General features: G+C 46.8%; 1 protein-coding gene across 4 annotated transcripts in view; it reads left to right on the top strand.

Moving 5' to 3' along the window:
* LOC138569097 (uncharacterized) overlaps positions 1–12,230 on the top strand; it is a 123,206-nt gene that overhangs the window by 42,547 nt on the left and 68,429 nt on the right. For 2 of the 4 annotated variants that reach the window (XM_069646763.1, XM_069646762.1), the window contains exon 2: positions 7,941–8,017. The exons of the other annotated variants lie outside the window; for them this stretch is intronic. The gene's annotated coding sequence lies outside the window, so the exon portion shown is untranslated. The remainder of the gene's footprint in view (positions 1–7,940; positions 8,018–12,230) is intronic. 4 annotated transcript variants of the gene reach the window in all.

Raw genomic sequence — 12,230 nt, 5'->3', positions numbered from 1 at the left:
GCCAAATTGTATATATGTTGCACCTGCAGATGACCTGAAAACTAGGGGTGGGTCACGCACGGTCCCACCCCGGCGAGGGAGGAGTGGGTCCCCAATGAGGAGAATCTTCATCTGATCAGAAGGACCTGCCTGGGCTGCAATAGTTGGTCTCCAAGTGGCGACCATATGAGGAGGAACACAACAAGGAACACACCTGCTCTGCTGGCTGTGTACGGGAAGCCCCTGGCCAAGTCAAATGGGGATACCACTTGGAGATTAAAAGTGTACTGGGAAAGCAGGCTTCTGTAGATGGAGCCCGGTGACAGTAATACAGGTGCGCCTCAGAGCTGGGAATTCCCCCCTGAGCCAGAGATCCTTCCCGATGCTGTTAGCCCATAAGGTTGCCTTTGCCAGATATCTCTGGGTGTAAAAGGCAATGTAGAGGATGTCTACTCACCTTTAATTCCCCAGCATGGCAGTACATGCTACACATAATTGCAAGACTATGTCTGGTGAACAGATAAAAGAACTGTTAGTGCCACCGCCAGTGGAAGGCGCACCCTTTGAAAGGTAAGAGACCATCTTGATTGCCAGTTTCTGGCAACCAGCCGATCATAGTGACCCTCAACACTGCAGCTAGTCACCCTGAGGCCATGTACCTGAGAAGCTTCAGAAGTGCCCCCCAATGGGGTTTGCTTGAGAGTTGGTTTCCTGTAGGGGATTATTTTGGGCAAATGGTCTGACTTTGCAATGCTACATGAGCACAGTGTGGATTGTGTGTGGCGGTACACATCTCTGCAGACCAAACCCAGGCACCAACGCACACTCACCTGTGACTCTGTCACCATCATGACATTAAGATGTGCGTCTGAAGCACACTGTCCCGGCAAAAACGAGGACAGAGACTACAAGCCCTGCATTTAAACTGCAGCAATATCATCGAGGACACCAGGTGAGTGAAGAGTTTGCTTGCCCCAGCTCCCCCTCCATAAAGCAGCCATTTGGCCATCCAAGCGGGCGCAAGGCCCTTGCAGCACCCCTCTTTCCGCCTCTCCCCTTACCGCACCCTCTTCCACCTCCTGATCACTCCCGCCCCCCGACCCGCCCTCCCTGCTCTGATTGGGCATTTCTGCCAGTGTTTCCTCGGTCCATCGACTGTGAGATCACGGGCGCCTCTTCCCATCGAGGACGCCAGGTGAGTGAGGATTCTGCTTGCCCCAGCTCCCCCCTCCATAAAGCGCCCATTTAGCCATCCAAGCGGGCCCTAGCCCTTGCAGCACCCCTCTTGCCGCCTCTCCCCTTACTGCACCCTCTTCCACCTCCCGATCCCTCCCGCCCCCGACTCGCCCCTCCCCCAGCTCTGATTGGGCATTTCTGCCTGTGTTTCCTGGATCCATCGACCAGTGAGATCACCGGCGCCTCTTTCCATCGAGGATGCCAGGTAAGTGAGGAGTTTGCTTGCCCCAGCTCCCCCCTCCATAAAGCGGCCATTTGGCCATCCAAGCGGGCCCTAGGCCCTTGCAGCAACCCTCTTGCCGCCTCTCCCCTTACCGCACCCTCTTCCACCTCCCGATCCCTCCCTGCGTGCAGTGCAGCGTCTGCGCCTTTTACTGAAAACCCCTTCCAAGGTGAGTGCAGTATCGCCCCTGAGCCCCAGCCAGCTTATAATGCCCAGTGCTTCTAAAAGCACGTAGTGCGAGGCCATAGCGTGGTCTTTGCCGGGCTTCCCCGCTTCCTGGATTCACTTTTCCCCGCCTCCTAAGTGCTCTGATTGGCTCTCCGCGCCCTCAATCAAGGATACCCCAGGGCAGCCGCCTGCCCGGCAGCCCGCTGCTAAGTGCCCCAAGGCAAAGGGTGGCAGCGACAGAAGCGGCTCCAAGAAGTGTCTGCAGGTGTCCGCAGGGCAAGCCAAGGAAGCCAGCAGCTAACAGACACCAACAAAAACTGTAAATGTGGTATGGGTGGGGTGTAGAGCAATTACTCTACACCAGAAAGCCCCCGCCACTCTACCTTATCTTCCCATTTCATAGACTGCCATAGACTTAGCCCATGCATACTTAGAAAGTTGCGTGACCACCAGCCGGATATCAACCATGACAGTGTTTGAAATGTTGCCTTGCACTGCATCCTAACCTACTAGTCAATGTTAACAAGTGTCACACCTGGAGGGAATTGTGGACGCTAGCCTGCGTCGCATCTAGATAGGTTTGTGTATGTCGGCACCTGCCTACTTGTATGGAATTTGGAAGGCTTAGCATACACCACACCTGACAGAACTCCAATTGAAATGTTAGAAATGTGATTGCTGGCATGTGCTGCACTTAGAATTCCTAGCTCTGCCTCACATCTAGATGGGATTATGAGTATTAGCAAGCAACATACTTAGATGAAACTGTAACTGTTAGCATGTGCAACACTTAGACATAATTCCTAACTCTGTCCTGCATCGCACCTAAACAGGATTGTGAATGTTAGCATATACCACACCTAGTCGGAACCTGAATGTTAGCATGTGCCACACTTAGAATTGAGAACATTGACCTGCTCCGTATCTAGACAGGATTGTTAGCATGTGTCACACATAGGCGTAATTCCTAACTTGGGCCTGCGTCACACCTAAACAGGATTGTGAATGTTAGCATATACCACACCTAGACGGAACCTGAATGTTAGCATGTGCCACACTTAGAATTGAGAACATTGGCCTGCGCCATATCTAGACAGGATTGGGAATGTTAGCGTGTGCCACACTTAGACGGAATTATGAAGATTACCAGGCACAACACTTAAATGGAAATGAGAATGTTAGCATGTCCCACACTTAGATAGAATTGTGAACATTGTCCTGTGCGGTACCTGAATAACATTGTGAAGATTGGTGAGTGCTACACTCAGACTGAATTGTGTAGGTCAGCGGGTGCTACACTTAGACAGAACTGTGAATGCTTGCATGTTAAATGTCACATAACACACTAACCAATATAAACTCAAACTCTCTGCATACTTAAAAAAAACTCACACAACCATCTCTCGCACAACAAGCTGCACGCACTTCACCACACTGCAACAACACATAAGTCGCACCAACAGGACACGCAGACTGACGCCGATCCAATACTCGCACCAAAGCTCAGCACCCGGTGTCCACCGAGTTGAAGCTGCCAACAGTACACCACTCCTCCCACTATCCTACTCCCTCTTCACCTTACTAACCCATCCACCTTCTCATTTACAGATCCTCCAGAGCGTCTGGGGACCAATTCCATTGGTGACGGTGCGCTATATAAGTACCTCTAACATAACATAACATAACCCAAATGATATCCCACAAAGGGTAACGTGTAAAAAACGGTATCCATTGATAAAGTCGCCGTGGAAAAGGCAGCCAGGTGGCGACATTTCCCTAAAAATGCACTTTCCAGACAATCAAACCCTTTCCCCAAATATTGTACAATTTGAGGTAATAATATATAATTATACCCCTCCAAGAATATTTGAGGAAAGAATTTTAGGGATGAGGGAAAAAAGTCACCTATCTGGCGACTTTTTCACAGCGGCATTATCACATGGAACCTAACAAACACTTCCCCTAGAAATACAGGGGGACTATGTATAGACGCGCTCAACGTAATTCCTTTTTTTCTGCCCTGTCCTTGCAGGTAATAGATCATATTTAAACAATACCTCTGTGTCTGCCTATTTTATTCAGTGTGATAATTGCATCACCCTGTATCTTGTCTGACCCCCTCCTCTTCGAAGCCAGACCATGATCACTTGACCACAGCTACCAATAGATATTATTTTTCATTTCATATTTGTGTTTATATGTCCCAAGCCTAGCTAGGCAGCAACAGACTATTGTACCAGTAATTTGGTGTTAGGTTAGGTCAGCGGACGGGCAGGTTACAGGTTAGAGTAGCCTGATTTTCCCATCCTACAGGGGTGGTATATACCTAGGAGTAGCAGGTCTTAAGTGAGTCCTAGGTATTCCCTGAAGAGCCTGGCATTGGGTGCCTTCCTGAACTTCGGGAGCATTGGAGTGGGCCGGATGGCAACAGAGATGTTGTTCCAGTAGGCAGGGGTATAGCAAGAGCTTCAAGCCTCGAAATGGTCTGGCTCCTAGTAGAGGGCATCCCACCTCAGCCCACACATTTTGTGGTTTGGTAGGCTGGCATTCAGGCAGTAGTTGCCTTATATGTGATGCAGGCAGTATTGAAGACTTTCCTGGCTGGGGTGGCTAGCCAGCGTAATTCTATAATGATTGGTGGATGAGGAACCATTTCTTAGTTCCCCTTGTGAGACAAAAAAAAGCATGTAAAATTGCCCTAAGAGGGACAGGTGTGTGGGACTGTGCTTGTGAACCCCATTATATCAGCAAGTAGGCTTGTAAGTGTGAAGTGGTCGACAGTTTATGAATTGCCAGAGATGCCAACAAGGACCAAGAGTCGGTAGTTGCCTTTATCCATGATTTGGAGAGCATCATCGATGACCAGGATGTTGGCCGTGTCAGTGCTAGATCTAGGTCTGAAACCACCCAGAGCTTGATGTTTTTTAATCTGCTCATGGAGTTGACTGGCAACTTCCTTCTCATTGATTCTACCAATGATTTTACCAAAGTTAGGCAAAGAAGCTAGAAAGGATCTCTGTTTGCCTATGTTGGGTCCAGCTCAAGAATGTACCATATGGTCTGGAGGGAAACTCCTTGCCATGGTGAGCTTTTGGTGCAGACGTCTGCTTCTTCATTGGAGAGATGTGCTTCTTGAATACAGGCAATTGAGAGTTTCAATCTATTAAGGTGAGATCAAACTTTTTGTCTCTTGATTGGGTTATGTAGTCCTTTAATATTCCAAGAAACTATATTAAGTGGCATGAGTGTAGGGGATGTGATCATAAATTATGGAACATATGTAATAAGGAATGGTTACAATAATATATGAATTGTGACACCAATTGAATAAAACAGCAGAGCATATTAGCTAGTGATATAACAATGTACCCCGCTTAACAGATGAAGACATAAAAGGAAAAAGACATAAGGCAGGGGATACGGCGAAATGTAAAAACATGGAACTTTGTAAGAGTAAGATATATCTAAGAATTATAGGGGAAAAAATGGCAAACAGGAACCAGCCACCTCAGACCATGTTGTAAAAAAAAATAATATGGTTGGGGGAAGAGCCGAGAAGAAGGCCTGCCAAACCCCGCCCCGGCAAAGAAAGTCAACATTCAGAATGTAGAACGTACAATGTCAAACATTCATTCAAGTTATGGGATTAGAAGTGTCCATATCATTCCTTTTGTGAAATTGGATGTATTGTCTTAAACCTGTTGCATTTCAAAAGGTTGAGGATTGCCCATGTAGGGTGACTTTTAGGATAGCTGGATAATAATGTTGTATCTGGCATTTAATTGCCTGAGGGCAGGTCTAAATGCTAACAGTTCTTTTCTTCTCGCCGCCATTGCCTTAGAGGCATTGGGCCCCATTACGAGGTAGGCGGTAGCCAAGGCGCTATTAGCACCATGGCTACCCCCTTACCGCATTCCGGGTCCATGTTCCTGGAATGGGGACTTACTAGGTCATTCCGACCCTGGCGGGACCGGTATGTCCCCATTCCGGGAACCATTCCCCATTCCCATTACTGCCCCCATAGGGCTCAATGGGACTGGGGAAGGAGCTAATAACCGGCCCGCTATTAGTGGGCCCGCTATTAGCTCTGAAGTCCCTCAACGGGTCCCTTCCTTAACGCCTGGTAAAACCAGGCGTTAAGGAAGGGATCCGCTAAGGGACCTCGTAGTATGGCAGTAAGGGATTACCAGCACCGGTGCCCTTACCGGTGCCAGTAATCCCTTACCGCATACCGTGTAATGAGGCCCATTGTGTGTGATGAAGATCTTGTTTCTTTCCCAGCTTAGTTGCTTAATTTGCCTGACTTTTTCCATAATATGTGTGATATGGGTGAAGACAAATAGAGCCAAAATATATATATATATATATATATATATATATATATACAGTAGAAAGTAGAAAAAATATAGTTCCAATGTAATGTCACTCCGTCTCTTCTCTATATCTTTGGTCTCCTCAATTCTCCTCTCTCCTTCTCGCCACACAACTGGTAAGAAAGAGTTAAGTCCTGAAAGCACTCTCATAGAGTAATGATAAACCAACAGCCGAGTGAGGAGTTGGCTGAGTTAAACATGTAGAGGGTATGGTTACGTGAGACACGTGGAATGGAAGGAAAATGAAAGTATGGTATTAATATTCTTCCTTAGGAATAGTTAGAAATGGAGATAGTCTTTCAAGCAGGACATCAATGTCCTCAGAATTACTTCAAAAATGCTTCAGGCCATATGTAAATGTATGCAGTCTTGCTATCTGGGCTTTGAATGTAAGGGAATGGAGAAAAAGAAATAGAAAAGAAACTTTTGTTGTGGAGAACATCGCTCTCTCCCTGCGAGGTGTGCCACCCGCGTCGCAGGAATCCGACCCGCTGACAGGGACGCGGGCCGCTCGCTCAGCGGGATGACGCGGCTTCAGGCTCAACCTCCAGATAGCTTCAAACATGGAGAAGCAGCAGCACATATCCTCTCAAGGGCAGCGGTAACGATATGAGGTTCAGGGGAGCACAATAAAAAGGCCATACTTAAGGTACGTCTGAAATATAATTGAGTTGTAGAGTTTCGCTGATGCGGAGCACTAACGCTAGGGGCCACTTCCATCTGTGCCACGCCACGCCCCATAACGAGAGGTTTCTAAGCGTGGATCGGGATTCGAACCTGTGTTACATTGCGTTGTCTGCGTTGCGTTGCGTGTTGCCCCTGAGCTATCCTTCCTGCCTGTCCACCATGCTGTACATGTCTCTTGAGGGCACACGCGATTATGAAGGTTGCAGAAGCTTTCATGGCAAGCTGAAATGGGAGTGTTGCTATTCTTTGGTTGTGGGAACTCTGTGATGCGCAGGAGAGCTTGTATGTCCGGGTAAATAGCGCGCGAGTCAGGCACTCAGCTCTGAAGTGCGCGGCGCCTGCACGTGCCAAGCTCGGCCGGATCCCCGCAGCAGCAGCTCAGCCGCTCTTCTTTCTGAGGGCCATTAACCTGGATAAAAATAACAGCTATTAGGGAAGCGTTTCGAAGCAGGAGGAGTCCAGCATGAAGCGTTGTATTAACAACCTTACCGTCTACATAGCAGCGATCGGCACCTGCTCGAGTGCGCGCAAGCGCACGCATCGACAGCATCACACGTGGCTGAGACCATGGATAGGACTCGGGGTGGGGGCTGGGGGAGGGCTCCATTTGTGTCCCGGATACGTGGAAACCCATTGCTCAGTGTGACAGTCTCACACTTGATCACATGACCTGCCAGGAAGTCACGTGGGGCACAGGGCTGTGTTTTGAGTCTTTTGAGTTTGAGCTGCAACATCTGGGTTTCTCCACCGTGGGCTTGAGCACGATGGTCACTGCGGCTGAATTGTTATTTTTCAGTGTAAATGAGTGAAGGTTAAAGCCCCAAAATCTGTGCTGGTTTTGGTGTTATTTCTGTCGGGTGTCGCAATGAATGCAAACAAAATATGACGCTTCCCTCAACTAGTAGTATACCTACAAAGGTTGCTAGGCTTCCTACAACCACCGACACTAAATGTTCTATTGACCTCTACATAATGGTCAATTTGTGTTTCCAAAAAGTCAGTCCACTTCTACAGTTGTCAATTATGATTTATTGTGCCTTGAGTACATGGGGTAAAAAGAAAAAGTGAGCCTAGATGTGTTTCGAGCATTGCTCTTCTTCAGGGCTCCTAGAACATAATGTACTGTTTTACAATGTAATTATCATTTTGTGGCTTCTAAGCCGCCAAATGTTTTTTGTGATCTTTCTTTTTTGGAAGTGCAGAGAAACACTTGTCTACAGGCGCGTTATAAATGCCACACCATATCATATCATATATCATATATCATATTTCAGTCAGGTCTAGGTGGAGGGTCAAGAAAGACATGGCTGAACCGCGTCCGGACAGAAGACGGCGATGTCACCACATTCAGGTAAGGCAATTTTCCGTGCCAACACACATGGAGCTCAAGGCTGAACAGCCATATCCTGATTGCGGGGGTTCATTTACGCCTCATTGCAGGTGTGAAACAGAGGCATCAGTCTGGATCCGCCAGGTTTAGCATGTTTGCTTCCCACTGTGCACTGCAAACGATGAAACGTGCATGCAGGGGGGCAGGGTCCAAGTGCATGGAAGCAAACAATGCAATGTACTCTTCAGGGAAAATGACCCCCTTTGTCTCCTCACTGGGAGCCAGCGAAGTGTGTGAAGTGCAGGATTGTTATGTGTCTTTGAATAAGAGTGTGTGCCAGGATCCGAGCTGGAGCATTCTGGAGGTGCTGTAGGCGCTCTATGAGCGGGTGTGGAAGACCCATGTAGCCACTACTTGCATAGACCATTATAATAATACGAGGGTATTTACTGAGCGCAGACCTGGCTTCACTGTACCCAGATTATGCTAGATTTCTCTTCCATAAGAGAGTGCTGACTGACAAACAATATTTTTAATGGATAATCTCTAATGAACCTTTCAAATGCACCTTTTTATGCAAAAAGCATGTAAATGGGAGCACCAAAACAGTGCCTTCTGGGAATGCTGATTTAACAAAATACTTTACTGCCTTAAGTAACAAAATGTCTTTCTTATCCATCCTCTCATCCATGCATCTTTACTCGAGAGGGTGTGCTTGCAGCAGAGCTGCGATGAATAGCACCCACGTTCAGATATTGAAACACACACACACATGCACCCACATGCGCACACATGCACAACAGGTATGCACATGCATACATACGCACACACACATAGGCACCAGTACGGGGGACAAAGTGCCCACTGTCCCTCTTATTTCTGTAGCAACGGGGGCAGGGACCACACTTTGCCAGTAGAGATGGCTAGACCTTTTATCTGCCAACTCTGCTTCCCAAACGGGAGTGCACGCATTGCCACTGCCACAGGAGATTAAACACGAGCGCCTTGTAAACTTATACATGAAGTGCACTGTTGACAATGCAGTTACTTTGAGCAGCACCAGGCATCCACATGCGATGTTTAATTCTTTAAAGTTGAAAGATAGTCGCAAAAGCAGAAAGCTGCAGGATAGCACAGCAGGTTAGGTGACTGTTGTTGAGACAATGGGGGTCATTACGAGTATGGTGGTAGTCATGGCGCTATTTGCGCCATGACTTCCTCCCATACCGGTACCGACTCCGGTTTGGTTCAATGGGGACTTACCGGTGTAGTCCGACTTTTGCGGGACCGGTAAGTCCCCATTGAAAAAGCCATTCCCAATTCCCATTTGCGCCCCCATAGGGCTCAATGGGAATGGGGAGGGCGCAAATAACGGGCTGGTGTATGTCAAGCCCGTTATTTGCGCCCTGGTCCCTTAACGGGTCCTGTCCACAACGCCTGGTTAGACCAGGCGTTAAAGGAGGGAGCCGCTAAGGGACCTCGTATTAGGGCGGTAAGAGATTATGGCACCGGTCTCCTTACCGGTGCCCGGTATCGGTTACCAGACAATTGGTCGAAAAAAATTGGTCGACTGGACAAATGGTCGAACCAATTTGGTCAAAAACCAGATGGTCGAATTTTTTTTATTTTTAATTTTCACCCCTTTTTTTGGGGGGGTCCCCCCAACCCCCTTTTTTTTCTAAAAAAACCCTTTTTTTTAAAACGAAAACCCGAAAAATAAATATATAATGGAAAAAAAAATCGACCATTTGGTTTTCGACCAAATTGCGTCGACCAAATGTCTTTCCACAAGTTTTCAGTCGACCAAATGTCTGGACACCCCCGGTATCCCTTACTGCCCACCTCGAAATGAGGCCCAATATGTCTTGAAACAGCCTATAAATCCTTTCTTTTTTTCTTTTCTTATTTCTTCTATAACATGTTCCCTAAAATGTACGGTTTCCACCTGGAAAAGGGTGGATCTCGGTCGCATGCTCATATTTGGGGGGATTTCCCCCGTAGTGAAAATCAAAAGCAGCGGCCATGCTTATGCACAGGCGCAGTCATGCATGCAGACGCGCTGCCCCACAAAAAGATTCAGAGGGTGGAGCTCCATGTTATGGGTCTACAAATTGCCATAGGGGGGCCCACCACATCCCTCATGGTGTGAGAGGCCCCCATTGGCCTAGGAGCGCCCGACAAACATCAGAAAGAAAATCATTTTTCTGAAGTCACTCAGGCTTCAGAGAGAAAGTACCATTATTTCCATTGGAAATCATTGCTGTCTATAAGATTTTTGTTTGAAAATCATAATGGAAATAATTTGTTTCTGAAGTCAAAGTGACTTCAGAAGAAATTATTTCCTTTCCGATTTGAGCCCTGGCTCCACTGCTCTGCACGTGACAGGAACCAGGAAGATCTCTCTGGTTCTTGTCTGTGTGGAGCAGAGTAGTCGCAGGCCTACCTGGAGAGGAGTCCCTCAGAGTGACAGATTTGTTCATGTGTGTGCGTTAAGAATGTTGCATGTTCATGATATGTGTTTGTATGCATGCACACAAGTGCGTATCTATGTATTTTGTCATGTGTTTGTAAATTAGTGAGTGCATGATGTATGGGTGGCTGGGTGTGTTTGTCTTTGAGTGAGTGCATGGTGAATGGTGCACATGTAAATGAGTGAGTGAATGGTTTTGAGTGAATTTTGTCTGAATGTTTGTGTGCTTCTGTTTATTGTTTAAGCATAATAAGTGTTATTACATGGCTAGATTGATATTTGAATGCAGCCAGTCTAGCCATTTATCACTCTGGCTTGGAATTCTTTTACTAGGCATCTCTGATGAAGCACGCATGGTAAGTATTATTACCTGGCTAGACAGGCATTTGGGTACAGAGATTCTAGGTTTTTCTTACAATGGTATGGCATATTTTTCAGGGCATCTATGATAAAGTAAATATGTGTTTTGTGTGGCTATACTTGTGCGTTTTGACAGAGGTATCACTAGGGGAGGGATGGGGGTGCGTTAGCCCTGGGTCTTTTGGTTGTAGCCACAGATTGAAGCTCAGGGGCTACAACCAAAAGGATAGCTTGCCCTGAATCCTGACAGTCCTGACATTAGCATAGCCCTAGATATTTGCCATACCTAGCAACAGCCCTGGTTTAGGTCTAGCTATGTCTGACTGTGTCATGGCATTTTTTACTGAGTACCATCAATATTAAAGCAAACCTTAATAAGTGTTATTAGGTACTAAACCGGCCTTCATTGTGCAGCCAGTTTTGACTTGTTTTCTTATTGTGGTGTTGCATTTTTAATGGCAAAGCATTCAATTAGTTAAAGCAATAATGCTCCTGTGCACTCTTGGTGACTTGCATGTATCAGATTTTGGAATGGAATTACCCTACAAAACAAATGCCAAACTGTCTGGCTTTTTACCCAGTTTTTCACAGATTGTGCTGTATAATGCCCCATTTGAACTCATTATTCATAGTTTTTTTTCCTGGTGGATTCGTGCTCCCTGCTATGCTGGGTCGCTGTGGCATATTTGTGGAAAATGTTTACACCCCTTCAATTGTAAAATTCACCAGCCGCCACTGGGTGAGTGGCTGGTGAGTCAATGGGCATGAATGTGTGCATGCAAGGTTGGCACCCGGGTAATGGGCATTGGAATATGTACTTTTGTTTACATGTTCTACTGGCTTTCTTTTGCAAAGCTAACTTGATGAATGTTATTACATGGGGGAGGGTTTAGGGTGGGTGGTTGGTTATAGGGCAAGGGGGCAGGCGGACTGGAGATCACCTGTTGCATAGAATGTTGTACTTACATAAGGGGCAAGGCCACCATGATGTTTGTTCTTGCATGGTGGGTGTAGGCATTTTTGCAGCTAAACAAGGAAATGTTTCCTTACTGTAGCATTGCATGTGTTACTGGTGTTGAGGACAAAGTCAACATTAAGAGCATTCTTATATTGTGTTGTGGTAGCTGTGCAAGCATGTGTGCAGCCAGCAATAACATGTTTTCTTCCCGTGGAATGAGATTTTTACTGACATTAAGGACACAGTCAACAAGAGAATGTTCGTACACGGAGATCCTGGCATATACTGTCAGAGCCAACATGAACATGTTTTCTTTCACCACGGATCAGGCTGCTAGAGGGGCATGTTGTGCAGTACAATATGTGAAAGCTTTAACCAGTACCACCAAACTCTGTGCATGGCAGTAATATTGAACAGAGTAATTACTCTGTTCAATATTACTGCCA

Source organism: Ambystoma mexicanum, chromosome 2q (assembly GCF_040938575.1).
Source record: "Ambystoma mexicanum isolate Mex_15411 chromosome 2q, UKY_AmexF1_1, whole genome shotgun sequence".
Taxonomy (NCBI): domain Eukaryota; kingdom Metazoa; phylum Chordata; class Amphibia; order Caudata; family Ambystomatidae; genus Ambystoma; species Ambystoma mexicanum.
This window is presented reverse-complemented; position numbering and strand designations above follow the sequence as displayed.